Source organism: Dromaius novaehollandiae, chromosome 5, assembly GCF_036370855.1.
Source record: "Dromaius novaehollandiae isolate bDroNov1 chromosome 5, bDroNov1.hap1, whole genome shotgun sequence".
Classification (NCBI taxonomy): domain Eukaryota; kingdom Metazoa; phylum Chordata; class Aves; order Casuariiformes; family Dromaiidae; genus Dromaius; species Dromaius novaehollandiae.
This window is the reverse complement of record NC_088102.1, coordinates 4,186,937-4,201,803: the sequence shown is the minus strand read 5'-3', so window position 1 is coordinate 4,201,803 and position 14,867 is coordinate 4,186,937.

Here is a 14,867-nt window from a genome sequence, read left to right as displayed (position 1 = left end):
CCGTCCCCACGTTAGGCGAGCCGTGGTGCTGGTGGCACGATGGGCTGCTGCGATGTTCACCCCCATGTCTCTTCCTGTGCCAGCCCTTCCCCACGCTCCAGCAGGCAGCCAGGTTTAGCGTTCAGCGGGACGTCAGGAGACAGATTTGACACGTGAAATACAAGCGGGCTGCAAAAACCCAGAGCTTTTTGGAGCAAGGGCGATGGCTCTGCCTCCCAGCGTTCGGGCCGCAGTGTGGCACAGGGCCCATCTCCCGGGGGTCTGCAGGTCCCCTGGGGCACCGTGATGTGGGCAGCGACAGCAGCTCGGCACCATACGTGGATCACCAGCTGCGAAACCCAGGCCTGGCTTAGCTGCTGTGCTCGAGAGGGAAGGCAGGGCGCGGAGCGGGGCAGGCTGCAGGGCTACCCCCGGAGCTGGGGTGGAGAGCGGATGGCTGGTCAACCCGCCTGGGCAATAACGGCATGCAGCTGTGACAGAGCAAGGCTCCCTGTCCTTCCTCCTCCTCTCCTTCCTCTGCCGCCTGCAGGACAGACCCCGGGGGGAGGCTCGCCGCTGCGGGCAGGACATGGCCTTTCCCCCTTTCCCTGCAGGCCCGTTGTGTGCTGCAAATCTGGGGCTGCCCCTAATGATGGCAACTGCATTTACGCATCGTCTGGCCGAAGTGTGCCGCGCGGGCGGCCACGTCGCCTGCCGTCTCTCGTATGCTTCTCGCCAGGCGCCCCACACCTCCTCCGGCACAGCGCGGCCATCTGCAACGCGCGGCAGATGCTGCCGTCTCGGAGGTGCCGCGACCGCTCGGGAACCGAAGTGAGGGGAGCCGAGGATAAAACAGCTCAAGCTGCAGGAACGGGGAGGGAGGGAGGCAGGCAACAGCCAAGCGGTGCCGATTTTGGCACCCGGAGCGGCGAGGGCCTTGCAGGAGCGACAGCTCGCTCGCTCTTTTTCAGCGACTTCACTTTGTTCCTTGAAGTGAGGCCAACCGGCAGAGCGAGGGAGGAGAAGCCAAGAGCGAAGGCACCCGGTGCGGAAAGCCACCGCGCGCTCCTGCCTTCTCCCCGGGGGCGGGCAGAGCCTGCGGCTCACTTAAACGCCTTCAGCACCGTGCAGAGGCAAAATACCTGCGCTGGGTGAACACCTGCCTCCAAGGTGGAGGGTTTGGTAACCAAAACCCATCCTTCCACCTCGTTCTGGACACCAAAGGTCTTCTCCCGAGCGGGGCACCACGCAAATAGGTGCAGGCGCTGCTGCCACGGGCGAGCCCGGCTCGCCGTCCCCGGCCTCGCGCAGCACCGTTTCCGAAGCACGAGACAGGCCGGGCTGAAACGAATCCAAAATTTTATTTCCAACGAGTACATTGACCACGTGGGATGGGGATGCGCGCTACATCACGACTCCGCCCTTCCCCGCGCTGGGGTTTGGGGTTTTTTTTTAAGTCAACCCCCCCGACATTGACATTTGCACGGCCCCGCTGCCCAAAACCTCCCCGGGGGGGGGGGACAGCGCCGCGCCGCCGAGGGGCAGCGGGCTCCCCCCTGCCATGAATAAAGTTTGTAGGAAAAACAAAAAAAAGAAAAAGAAGAGAAAGTCCCATTTCAGTACTCCAGATATTTTTCTTTAAAAGCCCGGGGGTAGAGTTTAACGCCACTTGATACCACGCTGGAAACACAGCATCGATGCAGAGAGATGACTTACATTTTTCATTTTTTCGCTGGCAGGCGATCGCTATACTGCGCTAACAGAGGCGTATCTGTGTAAATATAAACAGCGGGACGAAATATCTGGCAGCACACCTATGTAAACACCACGAGGTAAATAAAAATAAAGACCAGGAACGTAAAACACCTTCGATGAGCATTTGAGGCTAATTCAAAATCCCCCTCTACGCTTCTCATGCAGATTTTTTGTGTATTTATTTATTTTTTTTGTAAGAATTCAAGTTGTAAAATACGCAAGTCATTAAAAAAATTCGTACAAACCACTTCATGACAGCACTTGAGAACGGTTTGGGGGCGAGTGAGATCCCGGGCCCTGGGTTAGACAGGCTGTGCTTCACCGTCAGTTACAGTAAATCAGCATTAAAAGGAAAAGACGGACCAGTTTTACAGTGTATTTACACCTTCCTCGTGATGCCACGCGCGGAGCCAGCTGCGGAGCAAACTCGCTTCGGGAAGCCACGCGAGCGCCTCGGAGCGCGGGAGAGGGGCCGGGGGACAGCACGGGAAGCTACCGGGGACATCCCGGACCACCGGGGCGACTTGCGGCGTATAAACGTTCCCAGGTGCCAAAGGTTTCGAGTCCAGCGTAAGAACAACGGGTCTTCTCTACAGAAGACTAGAAAAAGAGTATGAAAAGGTAGAAAACCCAAAATGCACTTGTTACGGGCTAGAAAGAGTCACAGCAAGGTACCTAAAGACTATTGCCCTCTCGAATATATCTATTTTTTAAGCTGATACCTGATTGAGAACGACCGGTTAGCGGGTTTACAGCAAACCCGCCTAATTTCGTACATGGAAATGTCAGAAATTCCCCAAAGTTTAGATGAGTAGGAAAAACAAGAGCTCTATCACCAAAAGAGGGATCGCAGCCCCGCTGCCCGGCGCGGCTCGGTTTCGCGCTGACGCCGCGGCCGCCCGGAGCAGCTCCGGCACCTCGACGGCGAGGGGAGGAAAGACCTGCCGCGAGGATGCTCCCGGGCTGCAGCCAAGCACGGGGACGGCTCCCGAAACCGCCCCGGGTGACACCCCCGCGGCAGAGCGGCGGCCGAAAGCAGCGGACGGGGGCGGAGAAGAGGCACGGAGGTGTCGGAGAAAGGGAGAGAGCCCGAAAGCAGCGGCCGACTCGAATTTTGGCATTTCCAGCCGCCCCGAGGGCTCGCCCTGCCCCGGCGCGGGGGTGTTTCAGGCACGTCGGAGGCACCGCGGGAGCGGTTGGGCTTTCGGGATCGCCTCGGTTTCCCTCCCTACGGCTCGTCGCGGCAGCGCGTGGCGTCAGACAACGGAGAAGATCCGGAGCGGGGGAGCGGAGCTAGCTCTCATGCACTAAAACTCGTCACAGGGGTACGAAGCACCAACCACGACACACGATTCACTTTTACTCGCGGAGTCGAAGCTACCACACGGAAAACGTCGGAAAGGGGGTCGGCGAGGGACGCGATGCCGAGCCGCCGGCACCTTCGCTCGCTCGCGGCGCCCGGCCCCGAACGCCGGGTCCGGCCAAGCTCTGCGCTACCCTAACGCCAAAAATTAAAAAGCACGAGACCAAACATTAAGTAACACCATAGTAATCTAGCCTGTTGCTATATATCCGACAACTTAAATAAAAAAACGTCGTATTTGGAAAAACCCGACAGTATCATTCCGATAAGGCTATACACATCCTCAGCGATTCACTTTGCTCAGCACAACTCCGGTGCTTTAAATACGCAACAACCAAACAAGTTTTGTGAGCAGAAAAGTGACACGAATTTATTCTTTACATATTTTTGTTTTCCTGTCTAGGCAACTCTACAGACTTCGGATCTTTTGCCTCGCAAGGTGGATCATCTTTTTCCCCCAAAGGCGGCCGGGTTCGTTAAACATGCACATCCCTGTAGCTTCCAGGCCGCGTATTTTACTGATTTTTTTTTTGTTTTTGTTTAAATTCTGTGGACTGCCAGGTCGTCCCCACTCCTAAAAACTCTACATCAGTGTTCAGGGTGGCCTGAGCGCCGGTCAGGCTCCTCGCGGGGTTACAGGATCACGCAGAAGAACTTCTTCTCTCTGAAGGGGTTTTCGGAGGCCGGGACGGGGGTGAGCAGAGGGTCCTCCTTGGCGTGGGCTTCGCAGTACGCCATCAGGTCCGCCGCCGCCTTGGACACCTGCGCGGAGCCGGGAGCCGGGCGTCACGGCGTGCGGTGCCGAAACGCGACGCTCAAATAACTTGGAATAACTAGTTTAAATAGGAGTTTAAATAACACCTCCTCTCCCGGGGCTGGATGCGCGGGGGGGATCGCTTCTTTGCAGCGGCCGGGAGCTTGCAGCCTCCCCTCTGCCCGCGGGGACCACCGCGCCGTGCCGCCCACGTTACCTTTATTCTGTCGATGTTGGCCTCCATCTTCAGCTGCTCCACCAGCTTGCGGGCTTGGGCGATGCTCGCGGTGTTGTTGCTCGCCATCGGCGGGCCAGGCGCGGGCTCCGGGCGGGCTGCGGGGGCAAAGGCACGCGGCGGTGACGCGGAGGCTCAGCGGCACAGGCTGCTGCCGCAGCAGGACCCCAGCTCAATTTTGGCTCCCCGCGTTATCGGAAAGGGTCTTGATAAAGCAAAAGACGGGCTCAGAGGGACGGCAAGGGCATGCAAGCTGCCTTTGCTTCCTCCCACCTCCTCCTCCTCCCTGCTGGAGCCGCCGGCATTGCCCCCGGCTCATTGCCCCGCGCGAGGGAAAGACCTGTTTTTATCCCGCCGCGCGGAGAAGTCGTGTTTTTACCAGAAGCGGGTGTCTCCGCCGAGTTTTTGCGTCTCTAGGGGAATGTCTGCTCCTCTGTGACGTTCAGTGCCTTCAAATAGGAGGGAAAGAGGGAAAAAAACGCGGGTTAGATGGATACGGTGCCAATCGATGCAACGCCGTTGTGCACAACATGGGAAGCCTGCAGCAGAGCATCAGACGGGCGGCTGCAGCCAACGCCTGTGCTGCCGTGCCAAGGATCGGCGAAAGCGTTGTGCAAGCGCTCCGCTCTTTCCGCAGCCCAGCGCTGCTTTTCCTCAGCTCCCACCCACCAGCCCGTCGCCCTCTGCTCTTTGCATTTTCCGGCTCACCGTGCCCCGTGCCGGCCCCAGCACCTCCAGGTTAGCAGGGAAGCCAGCGCTGGTGTGCGAGCTCTCTTAGCCCGCTTTCTCTTCCAAACGCCTCCAAATACTGATTTTTTTTTGCATTCTTTTTCAAACCGATCAACCACACGACCACGGTGCAACCGGACCCTGCGCGGGAGCTCCTGCCGTCGCAGCCCGTGCAAGCTGCAAGCTGCTGCCGAACGGGAGGGGATTTGGGTTTGACTCGATGCACCCCAGAGCTGCGTTCAGATTGCTCATAAATTAACTTGCAGAGCTGCCGCTGCCCCCGAGTTGCATTTGGATGGAAACGGGAATTAAACGAAATGCCGAAAAGCGGCACTGCAGCAGCCGGCATGCAGTCCGGGTACCGTAACCGCAGCTTTCGTGGCAGGAGGCGGGTGCCCCAAAGCAGCCTTTGCACTGCTTACGGTCCTTTGCCGCTCAAGGGCGGCACTGAGCATGGTTAGGACGGGGGCATCTTTGTAAAGTGGGTTTTTTCTTGCATTCTTGAAGATGCAAAGCGGCTTTTAGTGAGATTTTGCATGGAGCCCAGATCAGCCGCGTGGCCCCTCCTGGCCGGGCTGAAACGACCTGTCACGGCTGATGCGGGCTGCTCGGCGTGAAAGAAAGCAAAAATGCTGAAAACAGGTCCTCAGCGGGCCAAAAGGAGCTCATTCCCAGAGCGAAAGCAGGGCCCTGCTTGGCTTCGCTCCGCGGGAAGCGCTCGCTCTGGCGGGACTCGCCTGCCCCTTTCCCCGCGTGCCGCTGGCAGGTGCTGAGCCCGGTCCCCCGCCCACCGCCCGCCCGGTCCCCAAAATCCAGCCCAGAAGCGGCGAACAGCAGCCGTGCACCGGCTCCGGGCCGGCCGGAGCGTGGGAATCCCTCGTGGGCGATCCCGCCCGCCGCTCCCGCGGGAGCCGCCGCTGAAAATAGGCGGCTCTGCCGAAAAATCACCGCTAAAAATATACGTAAAAATGCAAAAATATCACAGACGAAAGGAGAAAGTGGCAAAAAGCTGCCTCGCTGGGGGGGCAACCGCTGCCGGCTCATCGATCGCAGCCGCCGTCCTGGCTGGGGAGGGAGGCTTAAGAGCTGCAAATTGCAGGTATTTCATTATTTCCTTAAGCGAGGAAAATGTTAGGAGTGAGGTCTGTGCCCGGGGCTCCTATCACCCTGCTGAGCCCTTCGTGGTCGCAGCGCAGGGTTTTTATTCCCTCTCCAACATATGAATCTGTCCGACATCCAACGCGGCGTTTAAATTGCTGAAAGGCAGCTGAGCGGCTGGAGAAGCGCCGGCAAATAAATAAATTAATTAAAACGAGCCGGTTTCCAGGGGAACCGCTGCGCTGGCGGCGAGGTGGATCGGCGCCAGCTTGGCTGCCCCGTGCGTGGCACGGGTGGAAACCCTCGGCCTGGGGGCAAAACGTGTCCCCGCGCCGCGCTGTGCTGATTTACCTAAAACGCCCCGTTTTTAGATGGGTCTTGCATCTCTCAGCACCGCTGAAATAGTAAAAACGCTCTTTCCGCTTATGCCGCTGCCCTCTCGCCCAAGCCGCGGCCAAGAGCTGGGTTGGGCCGCGGGAGCTGCGCCGCCTCCCCCAAAATCGCTCCAAATCAAACCTTTACGGGAATTTTATTTTAAGTAACCATCACGCAACACCTAATAAACCTCGCCAGCCGCTGGGGACGGCCCAACAGGTTACATCAGCAACGGAGCAACCCCGTTACCCGTCCCATTAGCTTTGAGACCCCACGGGAATGAACTTAGACTGCCTTAATTAGGTACCCGCAATACAACTGAATTAATTAATTAGTGATAAGCACCTGAACCACATTACTCATAAGGAGCTATTTCAAGCTTCAAATACACCAAACGGGTCACTGCCTCTTGCAAAAGTGATTTATTGCTGGGGAAAGGTGCTGGGGTCTCCTAGGAGGGAGAGCTGAGCATGCACAACTCATTGCATCCAAAAAGGAGATGGAGAGGTGGCCAATCTCGCTGCTTGGAGGAGAAACCCCTTCTTCCAAAAACTCCTTAAAAAGCAAAAGCAAGCTTGCCCTGATGCATGACGTGGATGGATTACATGGTGTGGTGCATTCCCGGCTCCTGGTTTACGTATCCGCCTCGGGATCGTGATTTGAACCCGTCGGATGGAGGAAGCTGCTGCCGGCCTTGCCGGGGCCCCGCGCGGTGCCGTGAAGCGGCTGAGCGCGGGTGAGAAGTAGGTTGCTGCTCCGTCCTCCGGGGGTGAGCTGACCCACATTATTGCAATTAAATCTAACTTCTGTGCCCCCCCCGCCTGCCCCATCTCCCAGCGCACTGCGGTTTAAAGCAGAAATGGGCCGTGGTGGCGGCGAGCACACCTGGGTCCTCCCCAGGGTGACTGGAGGAGCAGGGCACGGCCCTGGCGGCTTGGAGCAGCGGGAGGTGCACCGAAAGGCTCAGGTCTCAGCAGGGCTTGGTGCAGCCTGATACATGTGCAATGAGCTGGGAGGTGGCAAAGCCCCCTGAGCCAGTGCTGGGAACGTGCCTTGGGGTTAAACATCTCCTGGCCGTGAGCGACAGCAAGTTGATGCCACTGCGCTGCTCCGGGGCCTCTCGTTGGGTGCAAACAGGACGACTTCCACCTCCGCCGCAAAGCTCATGCCAGGGAAAACGCAGCGGCTGGAAAGATTTGCAACCTGGCAAAGCGGCTTGGCCCTCAGTGAAGGATCAAAACATGCAGCCCCGGGCACAGCGGGCCAGCTGCGATGCCCTGAGTTTTCCTCTGGAGCCCCCCAACTCCCCAACCAGCCCGTTTGCACGTTAAAACAGGCGCCGGGCGCTCTGCTTTGCTGAAAGCCCGTTTTTCTCACGCGCTGTTATTTACAATAACCCACCGGAAACCTCCAGCAGCCGCGCCGCCTCCTGCCCGCGCTTCCTGCTGAGTCAACGGCACTCGAGGCAACGCAAACTATTATTCTTTCTATATTGTGAAACGACACAATAGCGCAAACAGATATTGCACGGCCGGGAGAAGGAAAGCGCCCGAGAGCTGCTAGCCCGGGCACTGCTTTTGCACTTGCAGTGGAAAGCATTGCAAAAAAAAAAAAAAAAAAAAGAAAGAAATAGATATGCAAAAAAAAAAATAGGTATGCAAAAAAAAGAAATAGGGGACTCACAGACCAGGTCTTCCTTAAAATGACCATTTCAGTTGGTTACCGAAATCCCTGTTTGCCCACTGGAAAGTGCTGAGGGATCCAGAGCAACGGGAAAATCAACAGTCAAACTTACTCATGCTTTGGGCTGAGCTAAGAGCTGCCAAACCATCCGTCCCACTCCTGCATCCACACTCCAGCTGTCGCAGAAAGGCAAAATCTTCCAGGATTTCTCACCTCCTCATCCAGCTTCTGCCCACACCGGCGAGCTGACACGAGCAGGAGGAGCTGCGGCAGCGCCCGCCGCAGCAGCAGCACCCGTGAGATGAAGCAGGGCTCCCTGCAGCTTGGACCTGCCACCCAAGTGTCCTACCAGAGCAGCCGGGAGCACCCGAGCCCCGAGCAAAGGGCGAGCACATTTGCGTGTGGGTGACAAATGATGCTCTGCAGAGCTCCTGGGATGTCCAGGCTGTATTTCGGCGTTCCCCAGGGCTGCTTGGAGCCAGTGTCTGGGATGAACCGCCATCCCACGGCTAAGGTCACTGGGGCTGCCGGTGCTGCTCGCACCGTGGGGGACCTGGTGCTGGGAAATTCCCCGGTTGCTTTTGTCCTTGGGAGACTTGAAGTCTTGGTGTCCCTCCAGCCCTGCCAAGAGGTAAAACGTTGCCGGGATTTGGAGGAGGGGTTGGGAGAAGTGGTGGAGCTGGGAGACAGTGTCCCCAGGCTCTATCAGCGTAAGGCAACCTCTAGATCACACCCGGTGGCCAAGGTGAGGTGGCCGAGAGCCCCGAGCGAGGTGGAAACCCACCCGGCCCCCGCTGATGGCCAGCTACGCTTGGGAAACATGCTGCTCCATTTCACTGAGAGGTCTCAGCTGTGGCTTGCTGCCTTCCCTAGTGCCACAAGCCTTGAGAGGCTGGATGTGTCCTCAAGCGGCTATGCCCCATCTCGGGAGCTGCTAGCATCAGACTGACCTGACAAGACAGACATTGGGGATGGAGGAATCTCCATCAGAGCAATTTCTGTTGATGTAAAACCCAAAGAAGACCAGCAGAGAGGGTGGTCTATCCTCCATCCTCCCCAACCCATCCAGCAGCCATCTCCCGATCCACAGGGTCACCCGTTTGCAAAGCTCAGGGCACGTAGAGGAAGGGTCCTTGGCTTGGGACATCTCTTTGCAGGGAAACGGCACCAGCACCACCCTGGCGAGCGACGACAGAAGGAATACATCCGAAAGGAGAAGAAACTCTTGGAAATGCCCAACTGAGCCAATGTTAGAGCTCGCTTCCGACCCATCTGCCAAGGATGCTACACCACCGGCACAGGGGACCTGTCGCAGTCACAGCCTCTTTGTGGTCACCTCAACCTGGGAGCCTGGTTTCCTTCAGCCAGGACAGTCAAACCAGTACCCGAGGCGGTGACAGTGGGTTTCACTGCCTGCCAACGCCTGATTACGATCCTGCTCTTCTCAACAGACAAGACTCTCAGATCCTGCTCTTCAACGGAGGTAGTGCAAAGCCCTGTCCCCTAGAGCAGGCTGCAACAGGGTCGGTCCCACCGGGAAAGGCTTGGAGGCCAAGGGAGCACCCTTGGGATGGGGGGAGAGGGGCACATCCATCTCCAGCTCAGCCGAGCTCCAGGGCTGGGTGCAACCTCGGCTCCCTCGCCGATGGCCGGGGCCTGCTGTGTGCCACTGCTGGGTAACCCAGTGGGGCGCGAGGAGGAGGAGGGCTCCCACCCCACCGTAGGGCAAACGCCATCTCCCGCGAACCTCCCCTTGCTCCAAGAGCTACTGCAAAGCTGAGAAGCAACTTTACAAAGCAAACAAGTGACCGCAGAGCACAGGGGAGCACCCAAGCCATCAAGGAACGACTGGGACGAGGCCAGATGCAAAAGCTCTTCTTGTGGGTGCCCCCAATCCCGACTCTACCCCAAACTGAGCATCACGGCTTTAAATGCAAACTATGGAGCCTGCTACAGGGAAAGGCATGCTGGTGCCGTCCTGATGTCCTCCCATGGGAGCAGGATCGTGAAGACAGGTTTCTCGTAGCCCCTGTCATGTTCAAGATCCAACCCCTGATTCCCAAATGCCCATTTTAATCTTGCTTCCCTTCCTTTATCTGCAGTGAGTCCAAAGTAAAACTAGAGACGTTTGGTCCAGAAAGGAATTAAATCAATACTGAACATCTTGCATCCAACAGTGATTGACACATTGTTAACGAGAATGACATTAAAAAGCCCAACTCCTCCAAAAACTCCATGTGTGAGTGAAATGCACTCAATTAACTGCTCAGGAATCCAGAGCTACATGGATTTTAAGACCACTGAAGACTGAAAAATTCATCCTGCTCACCGGGTCTGACATCCTGCATCACCCAGGCTATAGATTTTCCTTAAGCGGCTCCTGCATCAGGCTCTTGGCCGTCTGGTCTTGCTCAAGTGGGAGAAAACCCGCACTACCCCATGGGAGGAGGATACAGTAGATATTCATTGCTCTTGTTAAGTGCTCCTGTGCTCTCTCTAGCTGCAGCGCCCAGTTTTTCCCTCTTGGACGTGGTTCAGGAGCGGGCAAGAAAAAACGTGGTTTCTCCACGTCTCCCTGTGTACGCTGTGACGCACGGCTTCGCCTCGCACACGGCCACGCGTGGGACCAGCAAGCGAGACGCAGCACGCCGCGAGACGCGGAGCCGCCGGGTTCAGCGCGCACCACCACGTGCCACCCTTGCGACGCGGGCCAAACCCCTGCGAGAAGCCCCCTCCGAGCTCCCCGGGTCCCGGGCGACCAGCCCGGGCGGGTTTGCTCTGCCGGCGATTCCCAGCAAACCGACCGCGTCCGCGAGCAAGGCGATTCTCCGCGCAGAAGCGGAGCGAAACCGCCGGTTCCCTGTAGCTGCTCCGCTTTCGGAGCTGGCGTTTTGCTCCTTCTCCCCATGGTACCGGTTTTGCACAGCCCTGAGCGCTTGAACGCGGTGACAAGTGGCAGCACCCGACCCAGCTCCCACCGAGCCGGGCGCAGCAGCAGGCACGTGCCAGCTCACCGCCTCTGCCCCAGCTCCGCCGTTGCCGGAGGAGTGCGAGTTTTGCAACAAGCCGCCGGTGACACGGAGCGGGGTGACAGCACTGAAAAGCCCTTCCTATAATTAGCGCAGAAATCGGTCCGGTGTCACTGTCTTCCTCGACGTGTCAGTCACCGAAAGCGCTCCGGGTTGCCTAGCTACTTGCGCGCTCGCCGGCGAAGGAAGAGGCTTTCTCGGCTCCTGCTTAGCTCCCGGCGCTCTCCTAGCAGGAGGTTTCCCATAATTACGTCTGCACCTACCTGCAGAGGTGCCCGGTGCCGGCGCGGAGCCCTTCTGCCCCCCGCGCTCTCCCGCTCACCAGGGCGGGCGATCCACCCCGGGGCACGAGCGGCAAATCCTACCTGTGCCTTCTCCTGCTGCGGTCACTTCTTAAAACAAGTAAGAAACCCCGAGCTGAGAACATGGGGGCTGCAAGAACTTCCCAAAGGACGGATTTTATCCTCAGCACGGGGAAGGATCAGCCAGTCACACGCTCACGTCTGGCCCCAATCAGGAAAGCACATTAGCAGGGGTTTAATTTCATAAAGGCACGTTAGCACGGATTTAATTTCAAGCTAACACTTGCATGCCCTCAACCGCAACAGGTCCCAGGTGCACCTGCAAGCGCTCTCCCAGGCGGGGACCCCGGCCCCAAAATGTCGGATTACGGGAGCTCGAGGAGCCGCTCGCGGTGCCGGCGTGAGCACTCCTTCCCGGAGCCAGCGGAGGAGCGAGCAAGCACGGGGCGATAAACCCATTACACCCCCATTAAACCGAGCCACCGGAGCATCCAAAGGAGCTTATCCGCCTGGGGCGGCGAGCCGTGAGTCGCCCGCTCCGAGCATCCCGCATCCCGCCCCACTGCGGGGACCTGCCTGCCCCTCGCTTGGATAAACTCGTTAGATGGAGACACAACAACAAGAGACAACAGGGGAAGAAAATTAACGTGTGAAAAGCAAGAGCAGGATGAGATAAGGGGAAAACTAATTGCTTTTGGTACAATAAACAGGTCTTAGCACATCTGCTACCCGGGAATTGTCAAGGGCTCCATCAGCTGCCCATGAAGAGCAAGATGGGTCTTGTAAGCTTTGGTGCAATCCCATTTCGGGGATTTTTTTTGGCCCTGAGCTTGCAAAAAAATTGTTTTTGGTGCCTTGAGCCTACCCTGGGCGTGCCTGCATTAAATCCAGGGGATACGCTATTTTAGACATGCACCTTCTCGTGGCCGTGTCGTCACCGAGGGCACGGCTTGCGCAGGGGACGAGCGCACGAGAGGCAACGGCCGAGGACCGGGTTATGCCAGGAGCTGTTCCCTGCGGAGCAGCCGACCAGGGACAGCCTCGAGGGTCTCCACCCCGAGCAGAGCAGCCCCGGAGCTCCCCACACGTGGCTCCGGCTGCTCCCAGCCCTCCAGGGTAGAGCGAGGGAGGAAGGATTTGCCCCCTCGGCGGGACGTGCAAGCCCCCAAGCACCGCGATGGAGCCGAGGTGGGATGGGACCGGAGCTGGCAGCACCGGCATGCTGCCGAATTGGAAAAGGCCCATTTTAAGGGCCCAAATCCCTGCACAGCTCGCCGGGGCCGGCCGGGCACCGCGGCTCGGGGCACCCTCCGCCAGCGCGGCTTCGCCCCGGGGGCTTTCCTCTCCGCGATTAATCGAGTCGGATTTCAGCGGCCATATGGCAGAAAAGAGGATTAAAAGCGCAGGCTCCCGAGGCGGCCGGCGAAATCCAGTTAGGAGGGGAAACGCTGCCGGCCCCGAGGCGCTCGCCGCGGTCCCGGCAGCGATGGATGGGGCGGTCGGGGGACCGGGGACCGCGGGAGGCGGGGAGCCGGGCGCTGCCGCCCTCCATCCTGGAGGCTTTTAGTCCCCGTTGCAAGCTTTGGCTTAAATAGATACCGCTTGCGCTCCGCGGCGGCAGGAGGACGGGCGTTTCGGCGAGCTTCTCCCCGCTCCCGCTTTTGCAGAAGCGGCCCCCGGCTGGGGTTTCCCGGCGGATAACCCCGCTCGCCTCTGCCCGGCGGTGCGTTTTGGCAGCTCGGGGCGCCCGGGGCCCTTCTGCCATGGCTCCCGCTGCCCGGGCGCCTGCACGAGCCGGGCCGCTTCCTGCTGCATCGCCGCCGCCAAAGCCAACGGCGCAGAAACGCGGGGCCGCAGCGACGCGGGGCCCTGGGCTGGGGTCGGATCTGGGGTCGGGGGAGCCGCTTTGGCTGCGTGCAAATTCCTCCCCGGGGGGGGGGGGGAATAAAAAAAGGGGGGAGAACACTGCATCTCATTCATCCGCGGAAAAAAAACCCCAAAAAAGCGAGCACAGCCTCGCCTGCGGTGGCAGGTCAGTTGATCGGCGGAGGATCAACCCTCTCAATCCCACCTTTGTTGCGGGGATCTGGCCCCCCCCCCGACCCCCCCAGCCCCCACGGGATCCCCGGCGGGGCACAGCGGCAGGGCGGCCCCGGGGGGGGGCCCGGAGTGATTTTGGGTGGGATTCGCTCCTTTTGGTTGCTTTGGGGGGAGCGGCTCGAGGGGTGGGTGCTGGGGGTGCCCAGTGCAGCCGCATCGCCCCCCCCAGTCCGTCCAGTGCCCTCCCAGTCCGTCCAGTGCCTCCCAGTCCGCCCAGCGCCCCCAGTCCGCCCAGCGCCCCCCCCCAAGTCCGCCCAGTGCCTCCCAGTCCGCCCAGCGCCGCGGTACCTGGAGGGCGGCGCTGCCCCGTGTCCCCAGCCGGGCGGCCGGCAGCGGGATGGAGGGATGGAGGGATGGAGGGATGGAGGGACGGGGCGGAGGAGGGGTGGTCAGCAGCAGCCCGGAGAGGCGAGTCCCCACCCAGCTTTGTCTGCGCTCATCCTTCTGCCTACAGGAAGCGGCTCGGCCCCGACTTCCTCCTCCTCCTCCTCCTCCTCCTCCTCCTCCTCCTCCTCCTCGGCGAGCCCTCTTCCCCGCCCGGCGCTGGGTCCTGCCCTCCCTCCTGCCTCCTTCCTGCCCCTGCCCCACGCTCACCCCCCCCGTCCCCCTGCACCCCATGCACCCACCCCGCAACCCCCTCCACGCCCTGTACCCCCGGGCTGCCCCCTGCACCCCCCCACACGGCCTGCCCCCCCCAGCCTGTACCCCCACCCACACCCCGCACCCCAACAGACCCCCAGCACCGCCCCTATGCGCAGCCTACCCCTACCCTGCACCCATCACCCCCCTGCACCCGCACCGCCATGCACCCCATTCCCCATTGCCCTGCACCCCCTGCACCCATCCCCTGCACCCCATCGCCCTGCACACCTGCACCCACCCCTGCACCCCCTGCACCCACCCCCCATTACTCCCCCTGCACCCACACCCCATGCACCCCCTGCACCCTGCACACCTGCACCCACCCCCATGCACCCCCTGCACCCCATCGCCCTGCACACCTGCACCCACCCCCATTGCACCCCCTGCACCGACCCCATCACCCCCCCTGCACCCCATTGCCCTCCACACCTGCACCCACCCCCATGCACCCCCTGCACCCCATCGCCCTGCACACCTGCACCCACCCCCATTGCACCCCCTGCACCGACCCCATCACCCCCCCTGCACCCCATTGCCCTCCACACCTGCACCCACCCCCATGCACCCCCTGCACCCCAATGCCCTGCACAGCTGCACCCACCCATCACCCCCCCGCACCCACCCCCATGCACCCCCTGCACCCCATTGCCCTCCACACCTGCACCCCCTGCACCCACCCCCCATTACTCCCCCTGCACCCCCACCCCCTGCATCCCCTGCACCCTGCATACCTGCACCCACCCCATCACCCCCCCTCCACCCACCCCCATGCACCCCCTGCACCCACCTTATCACCCCCCCTGCACCGACCCCCATGCACCCC